General features: G+C 33.2%; 1 protein-coding gene across 3 annotated transcripts in view; it reads left to right on the top strand.

The window, feature by feature from the left end:
• Positions 1 to 8,503: 8,503 nt before the first annotated feature.
• The window catches only part of PALLD (palladin, cytoskeletal associated protein), a 470,544-nt gene continuing 465,030 nt past the window's right edge, over positions 8,504 to 14,017 (top strand). The window contains exon 1 of one of the 3 annotated variants that reach the window (XM_031943909.1): positions 8,504 to 8,670. The gene's annotated coding sequence lies outside the window, so the exon portion shown is untranslated. The remainder of the gene's footprint in view (positions 8,671 to 14,017) is intronic. The other 2 variants (XM_031943906.1, XM_031943908.1) reach the window with 2 other exon arrangements.

Raw genomic sequence — 14,017 nt, forward strand, 5'->3', positions numbered from 1 at the left:
ATTATAACTAGAGGAGAAACAGGCAATGGGAGAGAAGAAATATTTGCAATTTTCTGATTAAAGCTAATTTCTAAGATATAGAGGGAATTTATCCATTCTCCAATTGATAAATGTTCCAAGGATATGAATAGATAAAACTATGAACTGGTCCAACTAATCTGGGAAACAATGTGCAACCATACCCAAAGTCCTTTTAAACTGTGCATAGCCTTTGCCTTAGTTATACCACTAGTGGGTATATACCCAAAGATATCAAAGAGAGAAAGAACTCATTTATAGCAGTTCTTATTGTGAAAGCAAAAATTTGAAAAGGGGGTGCTCATCAATTGAGGAATGTCTGAACAAGTAACAGTCAATGAATGAGACAGGATACTATTGTTTCATAAGAATTATGAAAAAGTTGTTATCAGAGAAATCTGAGAAAACTCAGATGAACTGATGAATTTGAAGTGAGCAGAATCAGGATTTATACAATAACAATATCATAAACATAATCAACTTAGTTCTTAGGAACTCGGATCAATAGAGTAAACAACCACAGTTCCAGAAGACTCATGATGAAATATATTATTCACTTCCAGATAGAAAAGTGATAGACCCCAAGAGTAGAATTTGATGTTTATGGGTATATTTGTTTTTCTTTTTTTGGAAATGGCCAATGCAAATTTTTGTTTTGCTTGCTTTTATGTATTTGACAAGAGTTTTTATTTTTTTATTTTTTTGTTAATTTTTGAGTCATTTATGCTACGAGAAATGAATTGATGGCAATGATTAGAAAGAAGAGAATATATTAAAAAATGATGTATTGTAAAACTAAAAAGCATCCATTAGAAATAGATAAGACTTAGCTTTATAAGAACATGCTTCAATAAGTTACAGGCTTTAGACTTAGAATAAATTTTTAATAAATTTAGTGAGTTGTGTTTCTTTTAATTATAATTGGTTTTGGTATTGTTTTGTTTAGTTTTAATTCATGTTTCTCTTATTTGCTTTATTTTTACCTTTTGTTGTTTTTCAGCTACTTGACAGTTTATATTGAGTGTTAGAAATTAAAACTATTTTTAAAAGAAAATGCTGATTATTATGAATGATCACTAAGAATTATTCCTTGAGAATTATTCCTTTTTGGAAAATGTGACAAAATTTGCAAATTCCTCATCAGGACTAGGTCCGAAATCTAAATGAAGTTCAATGCGTTGATTTCTTAGTCTCAGCAATGTCCATATCTTCCATTCCCTGAGGATTTATAGTTTTCAATGTTGCAAACCCACTTGTTGAATACATGAGGATTTCTCACCATTATAGATTACTTGCATGCCTTGACTATTTTCATATCAATTCTAAAATTGACAGGAGAGAAACTTTAGATATTCTAGCATTCTCAATCCTACTACTTCATTTAAATCTGTTGAATTTCCTACATTTTCAACTAACATATCTTAATTCTATATTTAATTACTTATTTGCTGATTGTAAAAGGTAAAAACATCATGTACACTTGATTCCTCCAGGAACAAATGACATGACATGGCCCACAGTCTAAATCAACTGTGATTAAGCAAAATATTTTGAGTGAAGTGACAACTCCTACAACATTATACTGTATGACTTTCTAAAACTTCTAATTATTGTTACTTTTACTTTTTGTCATTTTTTTCATCTGGCAAGTAGAAATTGTGTTAGTTTGAATTGCTTTAATTCATATTTTTCTATTAATGATTTGGAAGATTTTTAAAATCATACAGCTATAATAACTTAGATTATTTTCCTCTGAGAAGAAAGGAATATCCCTGCATATATTCTTTAGTCATTTGCTTATTTGGAGAATTTGTCATTCTTATCTATTTGATCCATTTCTTATATATTGCAGTCCTCCCTACACAGTGCATTTTCAGATTTATCTCTAATTTATCGTGCATCTAAATTGTTCATACATAGTTGTTTGCATGCTTTCTCCCCATCAGTCTGTGAACTCCATTAGAGCAACACTTTTTCCCTGTTTTGTTATATTTAATTTTGTTGTTGCCATAGTATAGGCAGGCACTTCTCTGAGCTTTCCTAAATTCCCTTCCAAACAACATTAAAATAATACCTCAAAAGGACTTTTGGATCAAGAAGTCAACAAAAGGATGGTGTGAAACAATGTTATAGATCAAGACAGCTTAGAAATTCAGGAGGAAAAGTCTATCTCACTAGTGAGAGTAGAATGCAATCTGCTAATAGTCTTTGAGAACAACTGAGTTGACAGCAATGACTTCTAGAGTTCTCAGTCTACAAAGAGTAAAGAGGTCAAACAAATCATCAGAATTCTGTTATATTGCCCATATGTGGCAATATAAAATCACAGCCCCAGATTAAGGAGGTGTATAAACATACTAAAGCATGAAGCTGCAGGGAATCAAGGACCCTTATAGTTACAGGGCAGAAAAGAATGCTTTTGGTCACTCATTAGCCAGAGCACAAGCCAGGAGAAAAGTGATCTCACTTCTCCCTAAATCATATTACCTTAGAAAAATTGAAAACTTATAAAACCCTAAACTAGATCTGGAAACAACTGCATGAAAAGCCTGAAGTTTGGGATAGTATCCCCTGTACTCAAGAAGTAGAGCCTAATGTTAGCATAAAGTTAAAAGCCAAGAAATAGGATAGTACTTTGAGCAAAACAACAAAAAAGTTACTATGGTAGGATGTTGCTATAGTGAGAGGAAAGCTCAAAACACAAAGTATGAATTGATCTCAAGTCCAAAAAGAATTCCTAAAAGAGCTCCAAAAATATTTTTAAATGAAATAAGAGAGATAGAGGAAAAATTGAGAAAAGGAATGAGAGAGATGGAAAAAAATGTCAACAAAATGGTAAAGGAGGCACAGAAGGGACTGGAGAAAAAGAGACTGGAAAAAAAGAGGTATAAAAATTCATTGAAAAAAAAGAACTCCTTAAAAAAGTAGATTTGGCTGAATAGAAAAAGAAGTAGAAAAGCTCACTGAAAAAAATTCCTTAAAAATTAGAATTGGACAGATAGAAGCTAATGACTTTATGAGATATCAAGAACCAATAAGATAAAATCAAAAAAACAAAAATATATAAGAAAAGTGAAATACTTATTTAGAAAGGGCAATTGACCTAGAAAATATATCAAGGAGAAATAATTTAAGAATTGTTATACTACCTGAAAGCCATGATCAAAGAAAGATCCTGGTTATCATATTTCAAGAAAATATCAAGAAAACTGCCTTGCTATTCTAGAATAAAAAAGCAAAATAAAAATGGGAAGAATCCACTGATCAACTCCTCATAGAGATTTCCAAATGAAAACTTCTAGGAATATTATAACCAAACTTGAAAGCTCCCACATCAAGGAGAAACTGTTGCCTCAGCCAAAAAGAAACAATTCAAATATTGTGGAGGCACTGTCATGTTAACACAAGATTTAACAGCATTCATATTAGGGGACAAGAAGGATTGAAATATGATATTCAAGAAAGCAAAGAAGCTAGGGTTATAACCAAGAATCACCTACCTAGCAAAATTTATTATATTCCTTCAGGGAAGAAATGGATATATTTAATGAAATAAAGAACTTTTAAGCATTCCTGATGAACATCAGAAATGAACAGAAAAATTGAGAAACATGATTAAAAAACCATCAGGGAATTGATAAGGTTATTTACATTCCTACATGGGAAGATGATACTTGTAATTCCTAAGGACTTTATCATGATTAGATCAGTTAGAAGGAGTATGCATAGACAGAGGGCATGGATATGAGTTGTTTATGATGGCATGATAGCCAAAAACAAATAAATTAAGGAGTGAAAAAGAGGGGTGCACTGGGAGAAAAGAAAAGGGAAGAGTAGAATGGGGTAAATTGTCTTTCATAAAAGTAAAAAAGAGCTTTTACAGCACAGGAGAAAATGGGGGGGTGGACAATGCTTGAATCTTAATCTCATTTAAATTGAAGAGGGTTTGAAGAAAGAATAACATACACACTCAATTGAGTATAGAAATTTATCTTGCCCTACAGAGAGTGGGAGGAAAGAGGGATGGAAGTGACATGGTGATGGTAAAAGTAAAGGTGGAAAAGTTTTTGCACAAACCAAATCAGTGCAGCTAAACTTAAAAGAAAAGCAGAAAACTGTGAGGTGGGATATTTAGAGCAAGTATCTTTGATAAAGCCCGCATTTACATACATATATATATATATATATATATATATATATATATATATATATATATACACACACACACACACACACACACACACACACATATATATATATATATATATAGAGAGAGAGAGAGAGAGAGAGAGAGAGAGAGAGAGAGAGAGATGAGTCAAATGTATAAGAATACAAGTCATCCCTTGATTGATAAATGGTCAAGGAATATGAGCAGATGGCTTTCAGAAAAAGAAATCAAAGCTTTATATAATCATGAAGAAATGCTCTAAATTACTGTTTATTATAGAAATGTAAAATAAACAACTCTGAGATACTCCCTCCTACTTATAAGATCAACTAACATGACAAAAAAGGAAAATGATAAATGTTGGAGAGGATAGAGGAAAATTGGGACATTAATATATTGTTGGTTCAGTTGTGAATTGATCTAATCATTCTGGAGAGCAATTTGAAACCATGTCCAAAGAGTTATAAAACTATATATACCCATTTGTAAAATAATATTTATTTCCCCCACTTACATATGAAAATTTTTAACATTCTTTTTTATTTTAAATTCCAAATTCCCTCCCTTCCTTCCTCTCTGAGAAGACAAGCATCTGATATAGGTTACAAATGTGCAATCATGTAAAACATCTTTCCATATTAATTGTTTTGCGGAAGAAAATTTAAAAAGGAAGGAAGCAAAGTAGGAAGGGAGGGAGGAAGAGAGAAGGAAAGGGAAGGAAAGAGAGGTGGGAGAGAGAGGGAGGAAGGGAAAAAGGAAGAGAAAGAGAAGCAGACAACCAGCCAGAGACAGAGAAAGAGACAGGGAAATAAAAAAAAAAGATAAATGAAAGAAAGAAAAAGAAAGAAAAAAGGAAGTAAAGAAAGATGGAAAAAAAAGATATAAGGAAAAAAAGAAAAAAAGAAACAATAATAATGCATTAGTGTCCTAATTTTCCCATATTACCTCCAATATTTGTCATTTTTCTTTTCTCTTAGCCAATATTACAGGTATGAAGTGCTACCTCAGAGTTGTTTTAATTTACATTTCTTTTAATCAATAATGATTTAGAAAATCTCTTCAGAAGACTATAGATAGCTTTGATTTCTTCTTCTGAAAAATTGCCTGTTCATGTGCTTTAACTATTAATCAATTGAAAGACTACTTGCATTCTTATAAATTTGACTCAGTTCTCTATATATTTGAGAAATGGGGCCTTTATTCTAAATACTTGCTATAAAAATTTCCCCCAGTTTTCTACTTTCTAATCTTGGTTATATGGGTTTTATTTTTGCAAAAATTTTCTAATTTAATAAAATCAAAATTACCATTTTATAATTTATAATGCTCTCTATCTTGTTTGGTCCTTGTGCACACCCTTTGATACAGCAACATCACTATTTAGTCTGTATCCCAAAGATTTTTTTTTTAATAGTAAACGACCTATATGTAACATATAAATGTGTGTGTGTGTGTGTGTGTGTGTGTGTGTGCATAGTATATATGTATATCAGCTCTTTTTATGGTGGTAAAAAGTTGGAAATTAAGGGGATTCCATCAAATGGATAATAACTGGACAAATTATGGTATATGACTGTGATGAAATGCTATTTTGCTATAATAAATGATGAGTAGCAGATTTTTGGAAAAACATGGGGAAAAAACTTACATGATATCAATAATATATGATAATTAGCAGTGAATGACTTAGTTCTTTTAGCAATATACACATCTAAATCAATTCTGAAGGATTTATGATTAAAAAATGTTTCCCACCAGTTTAAAATGATCTGATCATTCTGGAGAGCAATTTGGAACTATGCCTAAAGGGGGCTACAAAATTGTGTATACCTTTGGATCCAGCAGTGTCACTATTGGGTCTATATCCCAAAGAGACCATAAAAGAGAGAAAAGAACCCCCATGTGCAAAAATAGTAGCAACTCTTTTTGTAGTGGCAAGGAATTAGAAATTGAGTTGCTGCCTATGAATTGGGGAATGGCTGAATAAGTTATGGTTTATGAAGATAATGGAATATTTCTCTATAAGAAGTGACAAGCAGGCTGATTTCAGAAAAGCCTGGAATGACCTATATGAACTGATGCTGAGTGTAATGAACAGAACCAGGAGAACACTGAGCACAGTAATAACAGATTATGTGTTGATCAACTGTCATGGACTTGTTTCTTCTCAACAATGTGGTAATTCAGGGCAATTCCCATAGACTTTCAATGGAAAATACCAATAGCATCCAAAGAGAGAACTATGGAGATGAAGAACTATGTGGATTGAAGAATAGTATTTTCACCTCTTTTATGTTTGTTTGTTTTCTTTTTCATGTTTTTTTTTCCCTTTTAAACTGATTTTTCTTACACAACATTAAAAAATGGAACTATATTTTTTTAAATTGCACATATTTAATCTATATCAGATTCCTTGCTATCTTGTGTGGGGGTAAGGAAAGAGAAAGAAAAAACTGGAACACAAAATCTTACAAAAATGAATGTTGAAAACTATCTGTACATGTATGTGGAAAGAATAAAATACATTAATTTAAAAAAATAACTAAACAATAAAACAAAATTTCAAAATGCTGTTCACCTCCAGAGGGAAAAATTTGATGGACTTTGGGTATAGGGCAAAATATAATGATTTTTAATTTTTTTAATTTTTCTTTATTTTTTTGGTCTGTTTTTTTTTCTCAACATGATTAATATGGAAATATGTTTTGTATGGCTGGCCATGTACAACCTATATCAAAATACTTTCCTTCTCATAGAGGAGTGAGAGGAGGGAGAAAGGAAAGAGAGAATTTGTAATTCAAAATATTTAAATGAATATTTAAAATTGCTATTACATATAATTACAAATATATGTAATAAGAGTTTACAGGAAATTTAGAAATAAATACATCCAATCCCTTGTTTTTTTTTCAGAATAAGGAACAGACAAGTTGTGACTTTCTTCCAGTCATACACCCAGGTCTGAGGGAGTTTTCAAATCTGGAACGTCTTACCTCTAAATTCAACATGTAAGCACGAGGAACTAATTCCATTACCATAGCCTCTGTCTGCTTATTATGTACAAGAATTGTTTTACAAAATTATTAATAGAGTAATAGTAAAATACTTTGCACCTGTGGTGATGATTACACAAATCACCTCTGAATAGCCTTTCTCTTTATAGTAATGTGACAGTTCTTATTCATTTACAATCTAGTTCTGTGGCATCCCCACCCACATGAGTCAAGTTTATGCTGTTAGTCATAGTATCTATAATAATAATTTTAGGTTCTGAGTACAAAATAAAATAAATGGAAAATTATAAATTAAATTAATTCATTTAGATAATTGCCTTATCTCTTTATTTTAACTATGTAGATACCATCTAAGTTCAAACACCTGATAAAAGGGTAATAATATTTCTTATAAAATTTTGTGCAGTAGGTTTGTTGACTACTTATCTGGTTCTTTAAAAGAATTCATCTCTACTCTTAACATTTAGAAAGAGCCTTTGACTTGAAGTCAGGAGAGCCCTCAGTTTTAAACCAATTTTGCTTTTTCATATTGTGACCTAAGGGATATCACTCAACATTCCAGAGTCTCAGTTTACTCATCTAAAAAATAAGGACAAAAATGTCCGTTTTTCTCCCCAAAATGTCCATCAATTGCGTATGACCATTTTGAAGCCCAAATCTAGCTGGCTCAGAGTGTTGTCTTAAGAATTTAATGCGATAAGATACACAAAGTGTTATTGCAATCTTAAAGCATTATATAAATGCTCATTTTTTTTCTTATTTCCCCAGTTCTTGTCTTCTAGTTACAAAAAGTCATTCTTGGCAGGAAGAGGTCATGTCAGGTTTCTAAGCTTTAATTTGATGAGGTCAACTTTTTTAAAGGAAATCTGATTTACTAGTCTGTGATAGATTATTGCATTTAAAAAAAAAAAAACTTCAAATTTGTACTTTCTAAGGTAGTAGAGAAATCTGAGGGCTCAAATGTTAAGAAGAGAATTCCTTATAAGGAGTCCATTTCTCCATTAACAAATTGCTTTCAGTGTCTTGCAATGATCAGGAACTTCATGAAAAGAGGGTGGCAGGTAACCTTTAAGATTAAATGTAAGACAATATATTTTAAATACTATCTTGATTGCAGCGGAGACCTTTTCTCCCTCCACCAAATGCCCTGAGTTTCTAAGAACCACATTCTCTCAGAGCTCAGAGTTACTTCCAAGCCTAAGGGCTGTGCTGCAGGAATGCCAGATAATGGCACTCTGCTGAAACATGAGTTCAGTTACCAAATATAGATGGGGAGGGGGAGGTAAGAGTGACATATTCAGAGAGGACAGATGTAACTCCGAGGCCACAGTTGGTCAAAACTCACTGCGGACCAAGCAAAACTTAATGAATAGGAAAAGCAAATTTCAGCTGTCCTAGGAAGAAGAGGAAAAAGCTCATCTGAAGTTTATCATAATTTTGGAGACTTCAAATTGGCCAACCATTGATAAGGTCTGTACAATATATGTATATATGTATATATCTAGAAATGTATCAAACAATAGGGTAACATTTCAAGGCTCATCCAGAGCAGCTGATAATTCAGTGACACAGGTTTCCATAACTATGATATTTTATAGCATTTCTGCTTTTGCTTTGCCCTGGTGTAGAGGAAGGACAAATAGATTTGCTTTTTTTTTTTCAATCTTCTTCAGACATGTCCTCTATAGGCTCATTTTCTTTTCCCATCTGTGCTTTCTGGAGTCTGTAATACTGTTACAATACTAAACTAATAGTATTTTCTGTAATAATCTAATTTATCTTCTTCAATCATTTCAGAGTTTTCAAAATTTTCCAAACTGTTGCTTTACCCTTAGAAAGGACTACTCATAGCAAATGCATGAATGGTTTATTATTCAGTTCAGAAAGAGAGACAAAGAGAGAGAGACAGAGATAGACAGAGACAGAGAGAAAAGTTATTTCCCAAACTTTATTGAATAAGCTAAAAATAGATGGCTTATAAATGACATTAGGATATTTTGTGTCATTTTAAATAATTGGTTAGGTGTTTAAATAAAAGATCTAAATACCTCTCTAAGATCATCTAATCAGCTAAACTGGGAATCTCTGTGCCTTATTTCTAAATATGTACTTATATGACTTTTGCTTATATGCAGTTAAAAAATAATAGTGCCTTACTACAGGAAGGCTACTGTATATTCTTTAAATTCCATTTGTGTTAGGGCGTTACAGTACAATTCTATAATGAGTTATTTTAGGTCACATATTAAATTAGTGCTTTATATCCAGCAAATGAGGTAAGCACAGAATGGATACAGCAATGGAAAGGACACTTACTTGAGTCAAAGAAATTAGATTTAAATTCCATTTCTGCCACTTATTATTTGTGTAAATTTGGATCACTCAACTTTTCTGGGCCTCAATTTCCACATCTATAAAATAGGGGAAGTGATGTTAGATGATCTCTAAAACCTCTTCCAGTTCTGAGTATAGCTCCTATCATTTCAGATTAAAATTATGTTTTAGTATCTGTTGAAAGTCATTATGTACTGTGTTAATGCAAAGAGCTTTGAATTTGGAGTTAGAGAACCTGTATTTAAAACATGAATACTTTTGACTAATTGTGTGACCTTCTTCATCTGTCAAATGAGGCATTTGGATTAGATGTCCTCTGTGATTCCTTTCAGCTTAAAATCTATGCTCTTATTATCCTAGTATATAAAAGTAGCACCCCATATACAATTATCATAAAGACAAACCTGAACACAGTCAATAAGACAAAACTTATTGGGAATACTCTCTAGAGTAGGGATGTGCTAGAGCCAATTCATGGTGTTCTCAAAAGCTGATTGTGAAATTTTCAGTACAAGAATTTAAACATCAAAAATAAGCAAATGCCACAAATCAGAGTTTGATTTATCATTTTGTATATTGTCCAAATTTAAGAAAGTGATAAAAAAATATTTAATTTAAATGTGTGTTATATATATACGTTCTCTTTCCAGAGAGTCAATTGTAAAACATTTATCAGTATGCAATGAATTTATTAAATATTTATTAGGCACACTGCATAAAATGTTTACATTAAAATTATATTCTCCTTATTCTGAATTCCAAACTTCCCATGAACCTGGTCTACATCATTACAACCACTTAGATCATTGAGATCAACAAAAATTTTTGTTAGATAACTGAAATAAAGGCAAGAGTGTTGGGATGATCTAGATTGGGGGATTCCATGAGTTCAAAGAGCCCGTGTATCTTATTTGAAACTACAGGCCTGATTGTAGAGAAGTTCACCCAAGATGATTAACAGGTCTAACAAATACTATAAAAAATTATTTTGCATTCCTCAGACACCAAATAAGAGCAAATTTCTGAGCCTCTGACATCCAGATGCACAATCCACGTTTCTCCAACAACATTCTCTTTGGGACTCAGCTTTATTACTAAAAGTGTAATACTGAAGCCAGATATGCAATCCATCCTGTTCCTTTGTAGATTGGGATTACAGTGGACAGTCATGGATGCTATGATTTGTTACCACATAAAACAGAGGAAAAGGGGGGAAATGGTGCTTTTACCAAATAATAAATCTGTCAGATTCTTTAAGAGGTATCAAAGAAAATCTTAGAGGTTAGGACAATCTGTTTGGATGCCCCCTACTTCCTTTTTATAGGCTTGGGGAGAAAATCAAAGGGATATTGAGATAACTGAGTTCCAGTAAGGAATTCAAGCTATCTCTCTCCACTAAACAGTTTTATGCTGGCCAAAGGCCAGTAAAGAAAATAAAGGTAATTAACATGCAGGTCAAATAAAGTTGCTCTGATTACAATTTGGGACTATTTAACTGTCAGAATAAAGAATGTAGCAAATATTTTCCAGTAAGTGTAGTGAGGATATAAAGGCATTGAAAAGTTCAGTAAATGTTGTAAGGTATTGACTCTAGTCTTATAGTAATTTCTCCAATAGCAGCAGGTTGATTATCTGTATTTTGACTCTTTGAAAACAGTATTTTCCTTCTGTGCTTTATATTTTTTTTTAACAAAGTCCATTACTTTGCCTAATTCTTTCACTTACACATTTAGGATCTTAGTTCTGGCTGGATTGAATTTAAAACTCTTCAAATCCTTTAATTCTGGGATGGGCAAGGGGGCAGAGAATGGACATAAAACATATAGATGACAAATTGTGTTTGTGCTTTGCATCAGGCTAAGAAGTGATGCCATTCGTAGCCATCTTCCAATGAATAACAAGGAGACCGATATTGAAGACTGGTGCAGGATGTGGAAGACTAAATGGGATTTTAAGGCTAAAGTTTCATTGTTCCATTAATTTTATATAGTAAATTCTCAGAAAATCTAGCAAATACATTCTAATGAAAATATAGGAACATATCTCAGTGTCAGTGTAACTGATGTTTGGATTATCTGATGTTTGGAATGGGCCTAACTGTTTTGTGGCCCTCAAAACATTTATTTATTATTATTATATTACTTGTGGCCCTCTCCATTTATGGAGTATTCATTTTGGAGACCATAGGGTCATTGAAGATGGAGAGACCTTAGTTAGACACTATCTGAACTATTCCCTCATTTTATAGTTGGGGAATATGAAGCCCAGGGTAGAGAAATTAATTGCCCAAGATCATACAGATAGTGTCACAGATGAAGCCCTGGAGTTTAATGTTCAAAGTCAATATTCTTTCCATTATACCAAATGGCCCACAAATAGATAAATTCTCAACTAATATTCCTCTTTTGTACATGGACTTTTTCTACTTCCTTATCCAGGCCTATTGACAAAAGAAAAAAAGGAAAAGAGAATAAGAGAACAAACCTATACACTTCATTTCTTTTCTCTATCTTCTTCCTTTCTTCATCTTTCCACTTTTCTCTTCTCATGCCCTGAGATTCCATGAATTTTTTCCCCTTTCACATCCCTCTAGTGCAGGAAAGATTGGACTATAACCTAAACTGCTTTCCCAAGGCTTAATCAGCCCCCACAAAGTAAATTAGCATGCAATCCCATGCCATCCACATCCCATTGCCTTGCTTTGCAAGGAGCTCTGTATCCTTGTAAACCCAGATGAAGAAAGTAGCATTATGGTAGTTCCCAGAGTACATTACACATATTCAAAACCTTGACTATCAAATCCAGAAATTTTCCATGTGGCTAAAATAAGCTTGTCAAATTGTAAAAGGATGAGAGTGGAATTATGTTAATATTGCTGTAAGTCTATGAATTATGTTTGTAATCAGTGGAAATACAAACACAAAGGTACACACATACATACTTCCAGGAGAAGAGGCGCAAGTCTTCTTCACCAATTACTTATCCTCCTAAAGGAAGTTCAATCTCATAGCTTCAAGCAAGGAAAAGTATCCCTTATCTAAACAAATGTTCTTAAGCTGGGTTTATGATTGTTTTAAATTTTTTGATTATTTGTATTTCAATATAATTTGTTCTCTCTGTAATCCTATATATTTTGTGCCTAGAAAAAACTCTATTGCAGAAAGGGTTTCACAGGCTTCACTAGACTGCTAAAGAGGTCCATGGGACAAAAAAAAGTTTAAGAACCTCTATTCTAGTCTAATAATTCAATCAATGAACAGGGAAGCTAGAATAGGGTCACAAAGGTGCACAGGGTCAGAACTAGAAAACAATTTAGTGTTGAATAGTGGGCCTTTTGGGGAGCAACATTTAAGAAACAAAACTAAGGGAAGGGAAAAATCATAAAGCATCTGGACCTATACCAAGGGGCCAGAGATTTAAGTAGAAAACAGATAAAAGAAGCAATATTCCATTAAAAGTCAGTTCTGCCAAACAAATCTGATTAATAAAGTTTCATTTCTGATAGTTCAGCCAAAATAGAGATAAGTTTAAAATGAGGAAAAGACAGAAACAGAAAAAGGAAGGGAGGAAGGAAAGAAGGGAGAGGAAAGGAGGGAAGAAGGGAAGGATAGAGGAAGAAGAGAGGGAGAGGGAAAGAAGAAGGAAGGAAGGAGGAAATGAGGTAAGAAAGGAGGAAGGTAAGGAAGGATAAAAGAAGGGAGAGAGGAAGGAAGGAAGGAAGGAAGGAAGGAAGGAAGGAAGGAAGGAAGGAAGGAAGGAAGGAAGGAAGGAAGGAAGGAAGGAAGGAAAGAAGAGAGAAAGAAAAGGAACAGGCTACAGAAAGAGAAAACAAGCATTTATTTAGCCTTCACCAATGCCAGGTGCTATGCTAAGCACTTTACAGACATTATTTCATCTGATCCTCTCTTCCCTGAGAGATAATTACCATTATCATTCCTACTTTACATTTGAGGAAACTGAGGTAAAGAGAAGCTAAATGATTTGACTAGGGTCATACTGCTGATGTCTGAGGCCACATTTAAGCTCAGATCTCCCTGACTCCAGATCAGTGTCACCTACCTGCCTAGAATCAGAGAAACAGGCAGAGGGAGATAGGCAGAAAAGCAGAGACGGTGACTGAAAAACCAAAAGCTGACTTCAGGAACCTGAACATGGATATCTCCTGGTTTAAAAAAAAAAAAAAAAGGATGAAGAAGTCATTAAAGTCTAAAGCCTGAGTGAGAGATGGGTAGATTTGGGATCCATTTCTGGAACCTTAAAAGATCAGGAGGACTCTTCCAGGCTTTGATCAGAGGGTCTAGAAAGAAATATCCCAATAATGCTTGAGCTAAAGGAACATGAAGAGGAAGGATTATAGAAAGAGAATTATTTTGCCTAAAAGCCAGACACATCAACCCACAACTGAGAGCCAGAGAAGTACCCAGCATCTATTATAATCAGAGCAGGAGTATGAGTATTTGAACTAAGTGATACTCAAGACCAA

Source organism: Sarcophilus harrisii, chromosome 6 (assembly GCF_902635505.1).
Source record: "Sarcophilus harrisii chromosome 6, mSarHar1.11, whole genome shotgun sequence".
NCBI classification, from domain to species: Eukaryota; Metazoa; Chordata; class Mammalia; order Dasyuromorphia; family Dasyuridae; genus Sarcophilus; species Sarcophilus harrisii.